The 21,172-nt window shown below is 35.9% G+C and overlaps 1 long non-coding RNA gene and 1 other non-coding gene across 2 annotated transcripts in view; both read left to right on the top strand.

The window, feature by feature from the left end:
* LOC123612173 (uncharacterized) overlaps positions 1–19,493 on the top strand; it is a 209,223-nt gene extending 189,730 nt beyond the window's left edge. Inside the window, exon 9 of the long non-coding RNA XR_006719386.2 lies at positions 1,771–19,493. This is a non-coding gene — a long non-coding RNA (uncharacterized LOC123612173). The remainder of the gene's footprint in view (positions 1–1,770) is intronic.
* TRNAV-AAC (transfer RNA valine (anticodon AAC)) lies at positions 11,676–11,749 on the top strand. The gene has a single exon. It is a non-coding gene; the product is annotated as a tRNA-Val (tRNA).
* Positions 19,494–21,172: the final 1,679 nt, after the last annotated feature.

Raw genomic sequence — 21,172 nt, 5'->3', positions numbered from 1 at the left:
AAGATAGAGAAAATTTAAAATATCAAGATTATAAAAATTTAAAAAAAATCAATTAAATATCAAGATTATAAAGAGAAATTGAGAAGTCTACAATCATCAGGAAAGAATTTAGCATACCTCTATTGGACAAGGAGGAAAAGTTAGAATTTAAAAACTTTGAACAGAAAAATGAGTCATATGTCTAATAGGTATGTAGAACAGATAGAAAATATACATTTTTTCCAAGCCTCACATGAAACATTTATAAAGAATTACCTCATACTAAGTTGCCAAGCAGTATCAGATATTTCAGAGAACCAATATGATATAGATAATGTTGGTTTACCATAATGAAACTTAGGTTGGAAATCAACAATGTAGAGTACATGCAAATGGAAACACCCATAAACACCACACACATTTGAAAACTTCAAATGCATTCCTAACTGACTTATGGATCATTTTGAGAAATATGTAATATTTATGAATAAATAATCATGAAAATATTACCAGTGAAAATCATGAGCTATCGTAAAAGCAGTACTTAATGTGAACATTTGGTAAAGCTCGATGGTAATATATGGGGTTTATGATATTATAATTTCTATTCATATTTTATGTTTAGAATAATTAACAGTAACAAATAATTTTTAAGTGAAAACTTTGAATCTAGTTGTTGTGAAGGTTTCTTGCAACTAAAATAAATTGAATAGCTTATAAATATGAAAGTTAATTCCTGTCAAAGATCATCAAATGAACAAATTCTTTGATTCTTCCTTAGTTTCTTTGACTCTCCTGTTGTGGTCTGTTGACACATCAAAGAATGATAAATAGAAGTGTATCACAATGTATCTTTCTTTGCTTAACAAACATCTTTTAAATGTGCCATAGCTTCCTAAATAGATTACCAATAATAAACAAGGCATTAATCTAAGAATACAAGAGTCAATAGAATCATTAAATACATTTCTTATCACATACCCTGCCAGAATGTGGTCCTACTTCGGGGTCTGGCTTAGTCAGAAGGAAGCATCTGGTCTTTGTTTCCATCTTCTGTATTTTAAAGTAACACAGAAATGTTTTCCCTTCTTCATGAGGTAATTGTGGGTCCTTAATTCGATTTTACTGGTCTGTGCAGGTTTTGAGGTGCCAAAAAGTGCTAGATGAGGCTGCCCAAGTTTGATTTACTTGGACTGGGTCTACCCATGACGCCACCCAAACCTGCAACTGGGATAAGCACTCATCACCTGTCTTTTCTCTCATTCATCACTAGTTTCTTTTCATCTTGGTCTGACACTCTCATTTCATCTTGATGATGGAACAACTCTAGTGTTCACTGAACGGGATGTCTTCAGAGATGTGTTTGCCCATATGCAGGTTTACAACATAAAAATATGGTATGAATCACAGCTTAGTTTCTTAAGAAGTTTGAGCAGAATGTTTTCTTATAAGGAAAAGAGATTTGAAGAGACAGTTTGGAAAACAACCTATTGATCCATAAATGTATTTGCTTTTCTATGTACCTGACTCATGCTGATTAAAAGTGTGTGTACAGAGAGATGATAGAAGAAAAAGAGGCAGAATAAGAAATTTCAAAATTCCATCCCTCAATACAAGCGATTGAGAAACTGGCAAAAAATGGACAGAATCAATATTTTTGGAAGTCTGGAAACTAACCAAGAACTTGCAACAACCCAGGGAGCACTTATTCAAGAAAAACAGCTGAATCTTGCTAAATATAGTGAGCCTTGTGGCATTTTAACTTACACTGGTCCCATCTTTTCTCTCCAGCTCAGTCTTGACGAAACATTAGCAGTCTGCATTCCCAGCACCAGTACTGAAGGAGCAGAATGGACGCCATTTACAAAGATTGTCCTTGGTTGATCTGTCTGGTGGTTCAACTGGCTCAAAAGATTTGTTTTATGTGACCTAATTCAGAACTCACCTAGCACTAAGGCCACTAGCTGGGGGGTTTTGGTCAAAAACATTTACAGGTAAATGTTTTTGTCACTCCTACATGCAGCAATGGATAACAGTTGGGGAAACCAATATGCTAACAAAAATGAATGAGAGGAAAGGCTGGAGGGGTGAGAGACTCTGGGCAATTGAAAAGTTTCAACATATTCCAGGAATCTAGAAGGCTCCATGTAGGGCTATCACACGGAGAATTTGTCCCTACTGGTACTCCAGCTTCTCTTCCACACTGTGTGGACTCAGGCAATCTTACTGGTTCCCATTTAGCATGTCCAGTTAATATTGCTTGAGGGATAGATTTATATGCCTTTGTTTTACAATACTGAGTAGGGGAAACATTCCCCATTCAGACACAGTGTCCGTCCCCATAACATAATTGGGTAAAAGAGATGCAGCCACTTCCCAAAGCTTGTTCAAACATTACCAGTTCTCCTACAAAACTTACCTTGATTCCATCAACCTTTGCATTCCTAGCTGTAGCTTCTATTAGGACTCCATCAGCAGGTCTTGGTTTTATAATATTAAGTAGGGGATGTATTCCCCAGAATGACATAATATTCATTCCCATAAAACATTCAGGTAAAGGAGACATGACCACTTCACATAAAGCTTGTTTCAACATTCCAATTTTCATAATCTTACCAGCTCTCACGTTTTTATGTTCTCTCAATCTAAATTGTAGCCCACGTTAGGGCGTCACCAGTACATTTTGGTACCAGAATGTGGTACCAAAATCTTATCAGAGGGTCCTGGAAACTTCTCTTTTCCACCCCTCTGACCATTTTACCCATTCTTGTGTAAAACAGTTTGAATCCCCAGCATGGGGTTGAACCAAGGGACCCTGGCCCTTTGGTCATTATTTAACTTGATTAATTGCCTTATCACTGCCCCAAGCACAGGCTATAGTTGGTCAAGTTTCTTATCATAATCTCTGCCTTTAGGTTTAAAAAATATCCAAACTGTGAGAAATAGACTAGACTTATTTGGGGAACGTTAATATTGAGGGACCAGCAAGGGGTCCTTTGGCCCACCCAACCTTAGGTAATGCTGTATGAAAATTTTTGTTTTAATCCCTTCAATGTCCATTTTATTCATCACATTTCTTAATAACCATCTAAAGATTTCCTCCACTCTGCTGGGAGGAATCCTGTGACTCTCCCCATTCTGTTTCCTCTTGGGTTTTGCCCCTCTCGATATTTGCTTTATTCACCTATTCCTTAATAACTGTTTAAAAATTTTCACCCTGCTAAGATCAATTCCTTGATTCTTTCCTCTGCCTTTCCTTATTCTCTTGTTAATTAACTTAATGTTTATTAGCACCTATAAGACCCAGGGTGGGAAGCTGAGACAACAAATTCAATAAGGCTTCCCAAACTGTCCTTCAGTTTTGCAACAATCAGGTTATGTGGGCTGCTCATGAAAAAGGGACCTGTCTTAACCATAGAATTTCCATTGCCTGGGTAGTGGGCGCATTCAGTTGGTGAATATCTCAATCATCATAAAGCTAGTCCCACGTGGTTTGCATGCAAAGCCTATCAGCTGCTTCATCTGGGGTACTCCAGTTGACATTAGTAGAGGGAGATGGGGCAAACAGACCTTACAGAGACTTTTATCCAGTCCACCAGGGTGGCTGTTCCCTCTGGAACAACCGCCCATGTGTCTGGATCACACATGGCCATCTGTGATTGTTCCATAGCGAACTGAAGATCCTGCATCAGCCCAAACATGCTCTTTAGCTCTGCATCATCCAAAACCAAAGACACAGCCCCCGAATTAGTCATTTTCACACTCCATTTCCAGAAAGATTCCTCAGGAAGCAGATGATATGGATCTACAAAATGAAATAACTCCATCACATTAGATCTTCTGGTTTTAAGTTTCTTGAGTTTTGTCCTCCTCCCACATGGACTACCTTCTGGTCATCAGAGGTGTCAGAAGTACTTTTTGTTGTCCCTGCATAATTTTTCCCTTGAGGGGAGGCTTTGAGGGTAGTGGCTGAAGCTTGGACTCGCTGAAATCTGAGTTTGGTCTAGCATCAGGATCCAACCCAGTATTTACTTTTACTTTGAGCTTAGCTATTACAGACAACGATAATGAAGGGATACAATATTTTGCCTTTTTCTTATTGGTTTGCATTTCAACATGCATCAGGGAACCAACTCCCCAGGAGTTGGAGCCATCTCTCAATTCCACTGGTAACTTTTTCCAGTAACTGAGTGCAGCATGGCTGCTGCTCCATACCAGGGGTGACCACGTGGCTGCCCAGGAATCAAAAATTCCTCTTCCTCCACTCTTTCATCCTTTCTCTTCTCAAATCACATGTTTCCATGAGCCAGGGCCATTCTAGCAAATCCAATTTCTCTGACTCCAGCTGAGTTGGAAATACTTACCCAGTTTTCCACCTGTGTAGAGAAAAACTCAGTTCTAACCCACTATAAGTCTTTCACCTGTTTGTCTCCTTTACCCTTCATAGAAAACACTCACACAGAACACTTTAATTCGGACATTCCCGGTCACCAAATGTGTGGAAGTTCCTCCTCAAACCAAGCAATTTTCTGTGACACCATCGAGATGTCCTACAATTGAACTCAATTCTAATACTGTCTACGTGGAAGTGTTGGTAGATCCTCACAGTTTAAGGGCTCAATCCTGAAAGATGTCAGTTGCAAGCCCAGATCATCACCTCTGCTACTGACCAACCGGCTATAGATCAGAGGTTCCAATGTCCCCCTCCTTGGATTTGATTAATTTGCTAGAGCAGATCACAGAGCTCAGGAAACACTTATTTACACTTACCAGTTTATTAAAAGATATGATAAAGGATACAGATGAACGGCCAGATGAAGAGATACATAAGGTGAGGTCTAGGAGAGTCCCAACTGCAGAAGCTTCTGTCTCTGTGGCTTTAAGGTGTGTCACCATCCTGGTGGGGATGTTTCCCCCCATGAAAGCTCTCCAAATTCTGTACTATTGGGTTTTTTATGGAAGTTTCATCATGTAGGCATGATTGACCATTAACTCCATTTTTCAACTTGTCTGCCTTCTCAAGAGAATGGGAGGAAGGGCTGAAAATTGCAAGCTTCATGGCTTGGTCTTTTCAGTGACCAGCCCTCATCAAGGAGCCTTGTAGGAACCCACCTAGAGTCACCTCAACAGAACAAAAGACACTCCTATCATCTAGGAAATTACAAGGGTTTCAGGAACTCTGTGTCAGGAACCAGGGTCAAAGACCAAATTTTAGAACAAAAGATGCTCCTAGTACTTTTATCATTTAGGGCATTACAAGAATTTTGGGAGTTCGGTGCCAGGAACTGAAGGCAGAGACCAATAAATATATTTTCTATTATTTCACAGAACTACAAAGTAATCATAGAAGAATTAACAAAATGGTGACAGTAAGTCCTTACCAGTCAATCATTACTCTAAATATAAATGTTTAAATCCCCCAATTAAAAAACAAAGAGTGGGGAGGAGGGTATAGCTCAGCAAGCATGAGGCCCTGGGTTCAATCCCCAGTACCTCCATTAAATAAATAAATAAATAAATAAATAAATAAATAAATAAATAAATAAATAAATAAATAAAACCTAATTAACTCCCGCAACCCTCCCCCATAAAAAACCATACAGTGCTGTATGTCAATTATATCTCAATAAAACTGGAAGGAAAAAATAAAAAAACCAAACAGTGGCTGAATAGATAAAAAAATTAGACCCAATTATATACTGAGTGCAAAAGGCTCACTTAAGCTTTAATGACACTCATAGGCTGAAAGTAAAAGGATAGAAAATATATGCAAATGGAAAACAAAAGAGAACAGGGATAGCTATGCTTCACAGACTTTAGGCAAAAACAAGAACAAGAGACAAAAAAGGTTGTTATATAATGATAAAAGGGAGCAATTCATCAAGAGGCTATAACAATGGTAAATACATATGTGCCCAATATTGGAGCACCTAAACATATTAAAAATCATTAACATATCTGAAGGCAAAAATAGGTAACAATGCAGTAATAGTAGGGGATTTAAATACTCCATTCTCAGCAATGGATAGGTCATTCAAACAGAAAATCAGTAAGGAAATAATGGATTTGAACTGTACTCAGGACCAAATAGACGTAACAGACATACAGAACATTCTGTCCAGTAGCAACAGAATACATATTCTTCTCAAGCACACAGAGAACATTGTCCAAGACAGATTATATGCTAGGTTACAAAACAAGTTTTAACAAACTTAAGAAGATTGAACTCATACCAAGTATTGTTTCTGACCAGAATGGTATGAAACTAGAAATCAGTAACAGAGGGAAACTGGAAAATTTTTTAAATGTGGAAATTAAACAACATCCTCCTGAATAACCAAAGGGTCAAAGAAGAAATCAAAAGACAAATTTTAAAAGTCTTGAAAAAATTAAACTGAAAACACAACATACCAAAGCTTCTGGAATGCGGCAAAAGCAGTTCTAAGAGGAAAGATTATAGTGATAAATGCTTACCTTAAGAAAAAAGAAAGACTCAAATAAAAAAACCTAACCTTACAACTCAAGGGACTAGAAAATAAAGAACAAAGTAAGCCCAAAGTTAGCAGAAGGAAAGAAATAATAAGATTAGAGCAAAAATAAATTAGAGACAAGAAAGACAATAGAAAAATCAATAAAACTTAGGGTTTTTTAAAAAAGATAAACAAAACTGACAAACCTTTTGCTAGACTAAGAAAAAAAGAGAGAGGATGCAAATAAATAAAATTATAAATGAAAGAGGAAACATTACAACTGATACCACAGAAATACAAAGGATCGTAAGAACCTACTATAAAAAAGTATATGTCAACTAATTGGATAATCTAGAATAAATAGATAAATTCCAAGAAACATACAATTTGCCAAGACTGAAGCATGAAGACATAGAAATATGAACAGACCAATAATGAGCAAGGAGATTGAATTAATAATCAAAACTTCCCAACACAGTAAATCCTAGGACCAGATGGCTTCAGAGCTAAATTCTACAAAAATTTGAGGAAGAATTAGTATCAAATTTTGTCCAGCTCTTCCATAATTTTGAAGAGGAAGGAATACTTCCAAACTCATTTTACAAGGGCAACATTATCATGCTACTGGAGTCAGACAAGGACAGTACAAGAAATGAAAATTACAGGCCTATATATCTGATGAACATAGATGCAAAAATACTCAACAAAATACTAGCAAATTTAATTCAAGAGCACAATAAAAGGATCATGCACCATGATCAAATAGGATTCATCTCCGGGATTAAGATGTTTCAACATGTGCAAATCAATCAGTGCGATACATTAACAAAATGAAAGATAAAAATCATATCATATGATCAGTTCAATAGATAAAGAAAAAGCCTTTGATGAAATGCAAACTCCTTTCATGATAAAAACTCTCAACAAATTAGATAATGAAGGGAATGTACCTCAACATAATATAGGCCATATATGAGAAGCCCACAGCTAACATCACATTCAACGGTGAAAAATTAAAAGCCTTTCCTCTAAGATCAAGAACAAGGCAAGGATGCCAACTCTTACCATTTCTATTCAATATAGTACTGGAAGACCTAGCCAGAGTAACTGGGCAAGAAAAAGAAATCAAACACATTCAAATCAGATATAAAGAAATAAAATTATCTTTCTTTGTAGATGACATGATCTTTTATATGAAAAACCCTAAAGACTCAACCAAAAACTGTTCGAACTAATCAACAAATTCAGTAAAGTTGCAGGACACCAAATTGAGATATTAAAAAAAAAGTTAGTTGCCTTTCTTTACAGTAAAATGAACTATCTGGAAAAGAAATTAAGAAAGCAGTCCCATTTACAGTAGCACCACCACCACCACCACCACCACCACCGCCACCACCACCAGCAACAACAAAACCTTAGGATTAAATTCAGCCAAGGAGGTAAAAGACCTGTACAATGAAAACTATGACACTGATCAAAGAAGGTGAAGAAGACACAAATAAATGGAAAGATATCCTGTGTTCTTGGATTAGAAGAATTAAAGTTGTAAAAATGTCCATACTACAGAAGGCAATATATAGATTCAATACAATCCCTATCAGAATTCCTGAATGACATATGTTGAGCATTTGTCAGATGTATACCTTCTTTGGTGAGGTGCCTGTTCAGATCTTTTGCCTGTTTTTAACAGGTTGTTTGTTTTCTTACTGCAGAGTTTTCAGAGTTCTTTGTATATTTTGGATAAGAGTTTTTCATCATATATATCTTTTGTGATAATATTCTCCCAGTCTGTGTCTTGTCTTCTCATTCTCTTGATGTTGATGGATTTTTGAATCTTGAACCAGCCTCACATTCCCAGGATAAATCCTACTTAGCCATAGTATATAAATTTTAAAATATGTTACTCATTACAATTTGCTAATATTTTAAATCTATCTTCATGAGGAATATTTGTCTATATTTTTTCCTTTCTTTACTTATTTTGTTTGCAAATTAAAACAACAGTGAGATACCCCTACATACCTATTAGAATGGCCCAAATCCAGAACACTGACAACACCAAACATTGGTGAGGATGTGGAGCAACAAGAATTTTCATTCATTGCTGATAGGAATGCAAAATAGTGCAGCCATTTTGGAAGACAGTTTGGCAGTTTTTTTGCAACTAAACTTACACTCACCTTACAATTCAGTAATTGGACTCCTTGGTAGTATGAAAATGAGTTGAAAACTTGCATCCACACAAAAATCTGCACACAAACATGTACAGAGGCTTTATTCATAATCTCCAAGCTTGGAAGCAACCAAGATGTCCTTCAATAGGTGAATACATAAACAAACTGTGATACGTTGGTATAATGGAATATTATTTGACAATATAAAAGAAATGAGTTATTAAGACACTTAAGACATGGAGGAACTTAAATGCATATTGCTATATGAAAGAAGCCAATCTGAGAAAGTTACATGCTATATGATTCCAACTATGGAATGTTCTGGAAAAGGCCAAACTATGGAGACAGTAAGCAGATCAGTGGTTGCCAGGGCTTGGGGGTAGAGGGAGGGATGATGGTTAGCTAGCGCACATATGATTTTTAGGGCGTGAAAATACTCTGTATGATTCTGCAATGGTGGATACATTTCATTATACATTTGTTCAAACCCATTGAATGTAAACCAAGAGTGAACCCTAGAATAAACTATGAACTTTGGGTAATTATAATATGTCAGTGTAGGTTCACAAATTGTAACAAATGTACCACTTTACTGTGAGATGTTGATAGTGGGGGAGGCTGTGAGTATGTGGGGGTAGGGAACTCTGCACTTCTCAATTTTTCTGTAAACTTAAGACTGCCCTAAAAAGGTTTATTTTTTTTAAAGTTGCCCCCCCCCAAATCCATTAATTTTATCCACTATGTTAACATACTAAGGAAGGAAAAAAATCACATAATATTTTCAATTGATGCATAAAAATTTTGAAAAATTAAAATCAAATAAAGTACAATTACCTACCTATTAAAATGATTAAAGTAAAAAAATACTGTTAATATCAAATGCTGTTGAGGATGGGGAGCAGCTGGATCTTCTGTACGTTGCTGGTGGGAATGTAAAATGGTACAATCATTCTGACAGTTTCTTATAAGACCAAACATGTATTTGCCCTACAACTCTGCAGTTGTACTCTTGGTCAGTTACCATAGAAAAATGAAAACATATGTTCATATAAAATCTTGTACATGAATAGCAGCTTTATTGATAACAGACCAAAACTGGAAACCACCCAGGTGTCCTTCAGAGACGTTCATGGTTAGACAAACAGTAGTACGTCCATATACTGGAATACTACTTATCAATAGAAAAGAATAAACTATTGATATATGCAAAAAAAAATTGAATAAATCTCCAGGGAACTATGCTGTGTGAAAGAAGCCAGACACAAAGGCTACGTATTGTATGATTCCATTTATATGTCATTCGGAAATAGAGAAAACTATAGGGATGGAGAACACATCAGTGGTCGCCAGGAGTTGGGGGTGGGAGGGAGAGGAGGTGTGGCTATGAAGGAATTTCAGGAAGGAGTTATCACATTGTCACATTTTATTCCTAGTTAAACTCCTCTTCAGCCACCACTTCCTTCTTCCCTCTTCCTATGTGCTCCTTAAAGAAAAGCTTTTCATCCAGCCTTCCCTAGACCTCCACCCTTGGTTTGGATCAGAAAAAAAGTACCAGTTCTTCCCCAAGCGTATCTCTGATTTGTGGCAAGGAGCAGCAGTTTGACATGAGTGTGAGGTGTAGGGGGTGACCATTTGCTTTCATTCTCCGTTGTGCTCAAAATTACTTTCCAGTTCTACCTTTGCCTGTCCATGACTTTTGTGTTAATAGTAACTTTTGATTTTGAGGCTAGCCTATTTTCATTTGTTTTTAGATCTTGTTTTTACTGTATTGTTACCAGGGCCTTGTCCTGAATGCAAGAGAAGGGGTCAATCTCACAATGCAAACCTATTCCTTTCCTCCCACCCCACTGTCCCCAACCAGTAGCTTAATTTTAATTCTGAAGAAACTGGGTAAAATGACAAGTGTAGTGTTTAGGTCATTTTCTTTGATTTAAGTCTGATGTAAATGTGTAGTAATCACTGCTTCAAAGACTAGAAGCCAAGGAATAAGATTTTGGTGGTACAATAGGGATCTTTTTGACTTTGTTGATACCAGACAGAAATGTATCTTTCTTAGCACTCATTTCTGCTCCTAATAATTTCAGAAGGAATCTCCATAAAGATATGGGAGTTTAACTAAATAATTTAAAATGTTTATTCCATTATAAATGTATGACTATTTAGAAAACTCTAAAGTATTTCTTCCTCTCTCACAAATCTGAATTGTGTTTTTCTTCAACTGTTTAATTTCAGTGCAGTTTTTACCACTTGACCGATCACAATGAATAGTCTAATATAAGCTTACTGAGTTTTGTTACATTTGTTATATTTTCATTTTAACCTTGAATTTAATATATGGGATATAAAAGAGAAGCCAAGTGTAGCCTTTTCTGAACATTTACAGCACACCACGTACCATGGAGAAGATCACAAGCTCACGAGTAGCTAATTCAAGGACTTTTTTTTTGAGAAGTCAAGACCAGCAAATGGGTGCATGTTTAACTGTTTTTTTTTCCTGGATGCAAAACACACTTTTATTAATTCACTCCCAAGCTTGACCTCCAGACCTGTTTGTCTCCTTACTCTACCTTTACCTCTTCCAGTCAAAATGTTACCAGTTGTATTCAGGGTAAGGAGAACTTAGTCTTAACCAATATACAGCTTGAGGTGGGAAAAATATGTCTAAGCAGAGACATCACGTGGTTAAAAAGTAGAGGGTGAATATTCAGAGAAGAAGGTGATAGATCAACACCAAATTCCAGTCAATCAATAAATCTCTCATCTGGTGAATGCAGAGAATTTTTGGTCATGTCCTAGGGTATCCCTCAAATGAGGGTCAAGAAGAAAAAGAGGATAATATCCCAAGAATATGCTGAAGCAGTGATTAGGCATATTACAGAGACTATAGACAGGCTTTACAAGGGAGTTATCTTCTAAGGTGAAGAGACTTTAAAATGGTCACAGTGTCCATAATGTGGAATCAAATGCGGTCTTAATCATTAAAGAGAATCAGTATGGAAGCAAACCCAACATTGTGTTGGAATTTGATTCTAAAATCTTGCCAGGGAGGCGAGGAAGGTATAGCTCAAGTGGTAGAGCGCGTGCTTAACATGCACGAGGTCCTGGGTTCAATCCCCAGTACCTCCCCCCAAAATAAAGAAATAAACCTGATCACCCCCCACAAAAAAAACTCCCAAAATCTTTCCAGAAAACCTGCAGGCTTTGACCATTGCTGAGGCCATATATTAATTCACACATGGTATGTAAAGAAAAGGCACAGAGTCACTGACAAAGGTCCCAGAGAAGGCTCGTTGGCCACCTTCATTTTCAATACAGAAGCTGTAAAAGGAGATTCTTACTGGACCAAAGGAGTGTTAATCTTTTCCAGTGGGCAGAAGGCAAAGGAAATACTTTCTCAGACGTGAGGGGAAAAGGAATCTGGAAACTCCATTCTTTTTTTCTTCTCCCCATTATCTCTGATACTAGAAGTCCACAAGTTTTGAAACTGGAAAGAGCCTCAAGTTCCATATAATTAAGTCATTAAATGTCCCTGGCATCTGTGATCGCCTGGTAACAGCTAGAAATTCGATGGCATCCCAAACCTTTTTATAGATTATTTTTCTCATTATTTTCAGCTCAAACACTACAAATATCACAAAAACCTGCAATTACAGTAAGTGCCATAAAAATATAAAGTTGACAAAGTCTTCTGTTAGAACAGATGGGCCTCTAGAGTTCCAACCAATGCAGATTAAAAGCTATTATAAAGTCTAAAATCAGGCCATGGTGCATTTTAGTCATAGCTTTTAACAAAAAGCTCTGCTTCGTGCGGTCATGCTGACCTGTAGGACCTACAGCTCTGCACTGTATGGAAATTAAACTTGAGCTTGTTGCTGTTTGAGTAGTTATGTGGTTTTGTACAGAAACTAAGAAATGTATATAATGGTTAGATAAAGGATATCTCTTCATAGGTTTCAAGGGTATATGTCACACTAGATAGTTATTTTGTTTGGCCAGCCTAAATCTGAATCCCCTTGACAAGTTTGGGGATATCACCAAATTATGACTTTTGGTGGAAGGCAGAGCTCTCTCTCCTTACAGGAACTGAAAGTACCAAATACTTTTTAGGTTTCTTAAAAGGTTTGATTCAGGCATGTGACCTAGGTTCAGACAATCATATACAACCACAGTGGATGGTAAAGCCAGGGTAAATGATGAAAAGAATCAGGTGAACTTCCGATTAAAATTCTTCAGTGACTCCTTGCCTTGGAAATTGTCTGTGATCCAAACACATAGCAATAATTCATAAGATATAAAAAGCAAAAATAAAAAAGATGTAGTTGAGATCAAATCCAAGAGACATATATCCATGAACAAGAAATGGGCTGAGACTATGGACTTACCTAATTCAGGGCCCAAGAATAGGCAGTGGTAGTCAGAGATTTAGCCCCTGCAGAGCCAAGGAGCCCAGACTGATTCAGATAAGTCAGGGAAACAGGGGCAGATTCACAATGTGAAGCCAGAGGCCAGGATGTGGATGTCAACTCATCCCCTTGAAAGAAGCCTAAAGAAATGACCCCCAAATGTTGTCTAAGGATAGAGCTAGAATAAATCTGCAGGCTCAGGAAGGCAAAAGGACACATATACATCTCTCGGACCTGCTTTTGAACCAAGCTTCCTGCTTGACCAGATCTGTCAGGTTCCCCAAGATCACTGTGAGACAGGAGCCTCCAAGTGTCATTATTAAACCTAGTTTTGGACTGTAAAATTATATATGCATTTACCCTGTGACTCAGGAACCTCACTTCTAAGTAAAGCTACACTGCCCAGAAAAAAAGCAAAAAGATGTATGTATGAGGCTATCTACTGAAACATTATTTATAATGATAGGAAAAGCAGGAAGTGGTCCAAATGCCTATCAATAGGAAACTGGTTAAATAAATGTGGTATTAAAAAAATAAAGGGCAGGGGGAGGGTATAGCTCAGTGGTAGAGCCTCTGCTGAGCATGCCTGAGGTCCTGGGTTCAATCCCCAGTAGCTCCATTTAAAAAATGAATAACCTAATTACCTCCCCCCCAGAAAAGATGAAAAATAATAAAATAAAATAAAATAAATAGTTGGACAAGACAATTTTAAGAATTAAATAAAAAAAAAGAAGTTTAAAAAAAATAAAGGACCATGCAGGTGCAAAAAGAAATAGAAAATATCTCTATGAAGTAATTTTAGGGTATGTGGTTTAGGGGAGAAAAGCAAGAAGGAGAAAATAGTGCAGATGCCATCTTTTGTCTAGGACAGGGGAAATAGTAATTACAAATGTGTGTATATTTATGTTCATGTGTACATTTAAAATGAAATGATAAATCCTAACATTTAAAATGGCTGTTTATGGTATTCATGGGGAGACTAAGATCAGAGATGGAAATAGGAGCTGGGTTTCATTGAATATACCTTGTTTTGTATATTTGACTTTGAAACTATATAAATATTTTGCACATTAATAAAGCAAAAGTCGATTTTTAAAAAGCAATTCCTAAAGTTGAAATTCAGTGGCAAAAATGAACCTTTGAGTGTGTATAGTTGGTGGCATAACCACACAGAGAGGAATTACACTAACTGACTTTAAGGCACATAAATTTGACCATACATCCTTAGTGAAGACAAAACCTAAGGCAACAAAACAAAACAACACAATGACGACCGCAACTTGAAAAATAAATCTAAAACTAGTTAGTAATTTTATTGTTGATGGTAGTGTTGGTATCATTATTCTGAGACCATTGCATTTTTGTGTATATATATATATATTTTTTTTAATTGAAGTATAGTCAGTTTACAATGTTGTGTCAGTTTCTGGTGTACAGCATAATGCTTCAGTCATACGTGAATATACATCTATTCGTTTTCATATTCTTTTTCACCATAAGTTACTACAAGATATCGAATATAGTTCCCTGTGCTAGACAGCATAAACTTCTCGTTTATCTATTCTATATGTATCAGTTAGTATCTGCAAATCTCTAACTCTCAATTTATCCCCCACTGCCTGGTAATCACATGTTTATTGTTAAAACAAATGAGTACTTAGTTTGTGTCATTAGGATTTGGGGCATGGGAGAAAGAAAATACAGGTGCAAGTTCAATGATTTTAGGTATAACCCTGATTTTGAATTGAAAGCATCATTATGAACAAAAGATGTATTTTCTTTTAAAAAAAGAAACTCTTAGTTTTATCCATTGAAATGTTTTAGAGACAAAAATCAACAAACCAAAAGTAATAAGCACCCCCTAAGAGCCCAGATTGTGGTATCGAATTTTCAATTAAAAGGAATAGAGTTCCTGGACAAGAAATTTATGAGATCAGCCTGAACATCATGTGATATCACAAAGCAAGAAGCTGTCAAAGAATATTAGGGTTGTGTCTTTAAGACTCAGAAACCAATGTTAACAAAAGCTCTCACTGATTAAAGATGGGTCTGTCTAGACATCATGCAGGATGCAGTAGATTTAAATCCATGTGTTTATAAGGATTTTTTTTTAATGCTCTTTGTTCATCCTCAGATGATACTAGAGCGCCAATGTACTGTTTTGAGCTGACAAATAAAAGGGGTAAATAAAACATTAATTATGTCTTTCTTAGATGAACTGTACCACAGTGTAAACAAATAGTTGGTAAGTACAAGTTTCTGTAAGTGTTCCAACTAATAAATGAAGAAGGAATAACAAAAATAAGACATCACCATTTTGTAACCTCTATTTAATTAGTGGATATAAGTAACGCTCCCCAGTTATTGTTAGCGACATAAAAAGACAACCAGACGTTACATGCTTCCTAAAGGAAGTACATTGCACCACCTGTAAGATATGTGAATAATTAACTATTAATTTAAAATAATTATAACTACTTTTGTATTTTAAATGTATATAAAGTTAAAACACTAAACAAAATCAAGATCAGGAAAGTGTGTTCTTTAGGTAGTAAAAGTAGACCAAAGACCTTGTCATGGTTAGGATAAAGATACAGATATTGAATAACTTTGACCTTTGTTAGAAAACTTAAGGAAGAATATGTATGTTAAAATTTGAAGATAATAAAAAAGAAATAAAAAATATAAATATAAATCAGCAAATAGAAAATTTCATCTATTGAACAGAAGGCATGAAAAAAAGGAACAAAGAATAATTGGCAAATAGAAGATACAAAATAAGTCCAAAAACATTAGTAATCAAAATAAATGAAGCAGACTACACTTTTTATTTAAAAAATGGAATATTTTAAAATTCAGCTATATAAGACATACATCAAAGAACACCTCACAGAAATGTTGAAAATAAAGGAATGGACAAATATATACCAATCAAGTACTAATCATAAAAAGATGCTAAAACTATATTAAGTCAAGTTAGAATTTGAAGCAACAAGCACTAGTTGGAATAAGAGAGATATTTGCAATAATATAATTCAAATTTTACCAGAAAGATATAACAGTCTTCAATTTGTATGAAATTGACAACATTGCCTCAAGACAGATACATCAAAAATCCATAATCACAATGGGAGATTTTAAAACGTCTCAATCATAAGCTTATGGAGCAAGCAGATAAGAAATTAAGGACATAGAATCTTTAAATAATAAAATTAACTAGAAGTCAATAAACATAAAAATACATTATTTCCAAATATAATGGGTGTTTGCAAAAATTTGTCACATGCTAGAACTTAAAGGAAGTCTGAAAAGTATAAAAGATCTGTTGCCATACTGACCATGCTCTCCTCTGATCACAATAAATTGAATTAGAAATCAAGCACCAACGAAAAGCTGGTTAAAAACAACAGTATTTGCAAACTTTAAAATGCTTTCCGAACTAACTCATGATTAAGAAAATCACAATGGAAATCAGAGAATAGAAATTTAGAACTGTATGATAATGAAAGTACTACATTTCAAAATTTTTAACATGCAGGTAAAAGATCATTTAGAAGGAAATTTACAGTCTAAAATGTATTTATTTTAAAACGAAAAGATTAAAAATTGAAGTTAGTTAATTGAAAATAAGGGAGCTAATTATTAGAAAAGTATTAGAATTAGAAAAGAAATGACAGACTTTTGGTTAACATGGAAGAAACAGAGACTTTATGGGATCAGAAAACTTAAAAAAATGCTTCTCTGAAATAAGAACAGGAAGCTTAAAAGACATATTCAGGAATAATAAGAACAGAGCAATAAAAATGTGGAAAAATCTCAGTGAAATTATTATAGTATACTGTTGAGAAACATCTCCCATAAAACAGTGAAAAGACAAATTTAAGAAAGTAGGAGATGAAAAGATAAGAGAATGAAAGACAAAGTGGCAAAAGAACCAAGAAAATAGAGGAAAAGAAATCACTGATGAAATGATTCAAGAATATTTCCCATATGCGAATAACTCAAGTCTTATAATTAAATGGATCCACCAATTGAAGGGCTCAAATCTCAGCATGTCGTCATATAATTGCAGGACACTGAAGACCCAACAGCGTCCAGAAAGGAGAAAAGGAAAAGGCTTAACAGGAATGTGGAAGAATCACAACAGCATTGATCTTCTTACCAGTAATCATGAAAGCCAAAAGCCAACAGAGCAACATCATTCTGAGAAAATAATTCTACACTAAGATTTAGCAAGCAGCTAAATCATCAAAAAAGTGGGAGGGGAGAATAAAGATTTTTTTTCCCCCAGAAGTGTAATATCTCAATCATTTTGAGGGAGTCAGCCAAGAAAGAGGAAGACATGGGATTCAGGCAATGAGGGCTGATACAGGGAAGAGGAAGAGCACGGAGAGAACAACTACTCATTTCTAGAAGAGATTTCTTCAAGAAAATGAAACTGGTAGATTCTAATATATAGTCATCTATTATGAAGCTGTCTACACAGTGGAGCAGAATCTGAGAGTGAGACGGTTGCAAACAAAACAGAATAAAAAGATATTAACTCCAGGAAAACAAAAAAATTATTCCAGAAGGAAGACTCCAAGACAAATAGCATTCAGAGAACCCCAATAATGATTTATGATTATGGTTAAGTGATTATGATTTAACCAAAGTAACCACATAACTGCCCTGGGAAGGACAGGGCACGGGGTGTATAGATACATATGATGGGGGTAGTAATGGTGAAGGATAACTAAACACAGATATCAATCTGTATTGGGAAATTAATGGAAAATGTTTAAAATTTCACAAGCAATAAATAGCAATATAGGCATTTTTTAAAACACACACCAATCATAAGAATTAGCTAAAAGAGTGGAAAATTGTTGCTCCTGGAGAGCATGGATGGGAGGGATGTGACAAAAGATGTGCTATTTGTTATGAAACAATAGTTGCATGAGTATAGGACTTATCCAAATATACATGTGTGTAACTTTTATAAAAATAAATACTAAATAAAAAATAAAAGGACTAACAGTGAAAAATAAGTTGCAATAAAGGCGACAAGAGTTGAAGAAGTGAAATGAAAAACCAAGAAATCCATAGGGTCAACAAAACTAAAAACCATTTGTTTCTTTTTTTAAAAGTCTATATATTACATATCTCTGGTAACATTGAAAAAGGGGGGAAAGGCATGAATAAACAGTATTAACAATAAGGAGGTATGACATTACAATTTCCTAACATTAAGAGATAATATAAGAAAAATAATGTAGAAATATATTTGCAAACAGATGAAATAAATCATTTCTGAGAAAATATGTTATAAAAATTCACTCAAAGAGAAGATACAAATTAAGCAATAAAATTTTTAAAAAAGGAACAGGTAATTGAATATCTTATTCAAAAGACATCATGCTTAGTTGATTTTATAGGCAAGTTTTATCAACTCTCAAGGAACATATTCTCCCTATTTTATACATGCTGTTCCACAGATTATGAGAAGAAAAGCCATTGGACTCATTTTATGAGGCTAATAAAAGCTTGACACTAAAATTGGGATAAGGATAGTGCAAAAAATTAAACTTATGGACCATTCTCACTTATAAACATAGATATTAAAGTTCTAAAAACTAAGTTATTTACTTAGTGACAGTGCATATTAAAAAAATACGTTATACCAAAGTATTAGTTTTCTATTACTGTGTACCAACCACAAAACGTATTGGTTTGAAACAACACCCATTCATCATCTCACAGTTTCTGTAGGTCAGAAGTTCAGACCCAGCTTAAATGAATCGTCGGCTTAGGGGCTCACAAGGCTACAATTAAGTTGTCAGCTCGGGCCAGGGTCTCATTTGAGTCTTGAGGTCCTCTCCCAAGCTCATATGATTATTGGCAGAATTCATTTCCTTGCAGCTGTGGAGCTTATGAGGGCTTGTCTCTTCAAGGCCACCTGGAGAATCTCTCCAACCACTTAGACCCTGTTTTAAAGGGATAGCTTGATTAGGTCAGGTCCATTCAGGATAAGCTCTCTTTGGATCCATCAAAGAAGTGAGGTCACAGGGCAAATCACTGGCCTCCCAAACTGGAGAGACACACAAGTGAATACGGAGAATCTTAACCCATGAGCAGAAACTGCGGAAACCAGTGCTGGGCTAGGTTAACTTGAACTGTAATTGATGAGTTGCTGGAGGCTCGGTGTGGACAAGTCTGAGGGGTTAAAAACTCTACTCACCCAGTTGTCAGGGATGTACAATACTCTTGTGGGTTTTACCTCCTGAAGCTCTATCAGGTTCTCACAGTGACTATTAGACAAATATACCCTCGTGCTAGACGCAGGGAGGATGGCAAAAAAATCATCTTCAAATACTCCAAAATAATTCTGTTCTTAACAGTCCACCCTAAGAGAAAATATTTAAACAGTGATTAACCTGATGGGGTTTTATCAGAGCCTAACTGACCTGGGGGAAAGGGAAATAACCGAACTCCAGCCCACTCTAGCCATTCCGTCCCACCAGAGGGAGCCCGGGACAGGGGCGGGGGTGTAGGGGGCAGTGGGAGGGGAAGGGACAAAGAAGCACATATTAAGTTCACTGCCCAGAGACACAGGTTCAAAAAAAGACTGAGACCTACTCATAGGACTACATGCAATATGCTTCCTCTCTCCCCACGCCTCACTACTACATTACTGAAGGCGTATTTACAGTAATTCCTTTGACCCAGTACATCATGTTTGGCTATCAAGAAAAAAATTGCAAGACATGCTAAAAGGCAAATAGCACAGTTTGAAAAGACAGAGCAAGCGTTAGAACCAGACTGAGACATGCCAAGAGTGTTGCCATTTTCAGACTGGTAATTTAAAACAATTAGGATTAATCTGCTAAGGGTTCTAATGGAAAAGGTACACAGCATTCAAGAATAGATGGGCAATGCAAGCCCAGAGATGGAAAGTCAAAGAATGAATCAGAAGATATGCTAGAGGTTAAAATAACCGTAACAAAAATGAAGACTGCCTTTGATGGGTTTATTAGTAGACTGGATGTGGCTAAGAAAAGACTCTCTGACCTTGAGGATATCTCAATAGAAACCTCCAAAATTGAAAAGCCAAGAATAAAAGATAGAAAAACCAGAACAGAGTATCCAAGGACTGCGGGAAAACTGAAAAAGGTGTAACATATATGTAACAGGAATACCAGAAGAAGAAACAAAAGAGGAAGGAACAGAAGAAATATTGGAAAGAATAATGACTGAGAATTTCCCCAAATTAATGTTAGACAACAAAACACAAAACTCCGGAAGCTTGGAGAACATCAAGGAAGACAAGTGAAAAAAACAATCTAGGCATATCATTTTCAAACTACAGAAAATGCATCATAAAGAAAATCCTAAAAGAAGCCAAAGGGAGGGGGAAAAGCCACCTTACCCACAGAGGAGGAAGGTGGAAGAAAGTGGAACGAAATATTTAGTGTTGAGAGTAAAATACCCACCGACCTAGAATTCTGTACCCTGTGAAATTATCATTCAAATAAACACTTTCTCAGGCAAACAAAAGTTGAGGACATTTGTTGGCAGTAGACCTGCCCTGCAAGAAATGCTAAAAGCGAGTTCTCTACAGAGAAGCAAAATGATATAGGTCAGAAACTGAGATATACATTGAAAAAGGAAGAGGATCAGAAAAGGAATAAGTGAAGGTAAAATAAAACTTTTCTTTTCCTTATTCTAAATTGATCTAACAGATAATAGGTTTCTCAAAATAATAGCAACAATGCATTCAAATACACACATTTATGTTTATATATAAGTTAAAGAGATGACAGCAATGATGCAAGGGACAAGAGGGAGGATTTAGGATCATTTTGTGACTATAAGATACTTGGACTACCAGTGAAGTGGTACAGTTTTATTTCAAATTGGACTTGGATTCGTTCTACATGTATATTGCAAACTCTAGGGGAACCACTCAAAAAAAAATTTTTTTTAAGTGTAAGTGATATGCTAAAAAAGGAATCATATAAAATGCTCAATTAAAACCACAAACAGCAGAAAAAGAGTGGAAAACAGGACTAGGAACAAAGAACAAAGGCAACAAATACAAAACAGTAACTAATACAGTAGCTACCAATCCAACTACATCAGCAATCACTTTGAATGTCAGTGATCT

Source organism: Camelus bactrianus, chromosome X, assembly GCF_048773025.1.
Source record: "Camelus bactrianus isolate YW-2024 breed Bactrian camel chromosome X, ASM4877302v1, whole genome shotgun sequence".
In the NCBI taxonomy this organism is placed as follows: domain Eukaryota; kingdom Metazoa; phylum Chordata; class Mammalia; order Artiodactyla; family Camelidae; genus Camelus; species Camelus bactrianus.
Note: the sequence above shows the minus strand (reverse complement) of the source record. Positions and strands in the feature narration are given on the sequence as shown.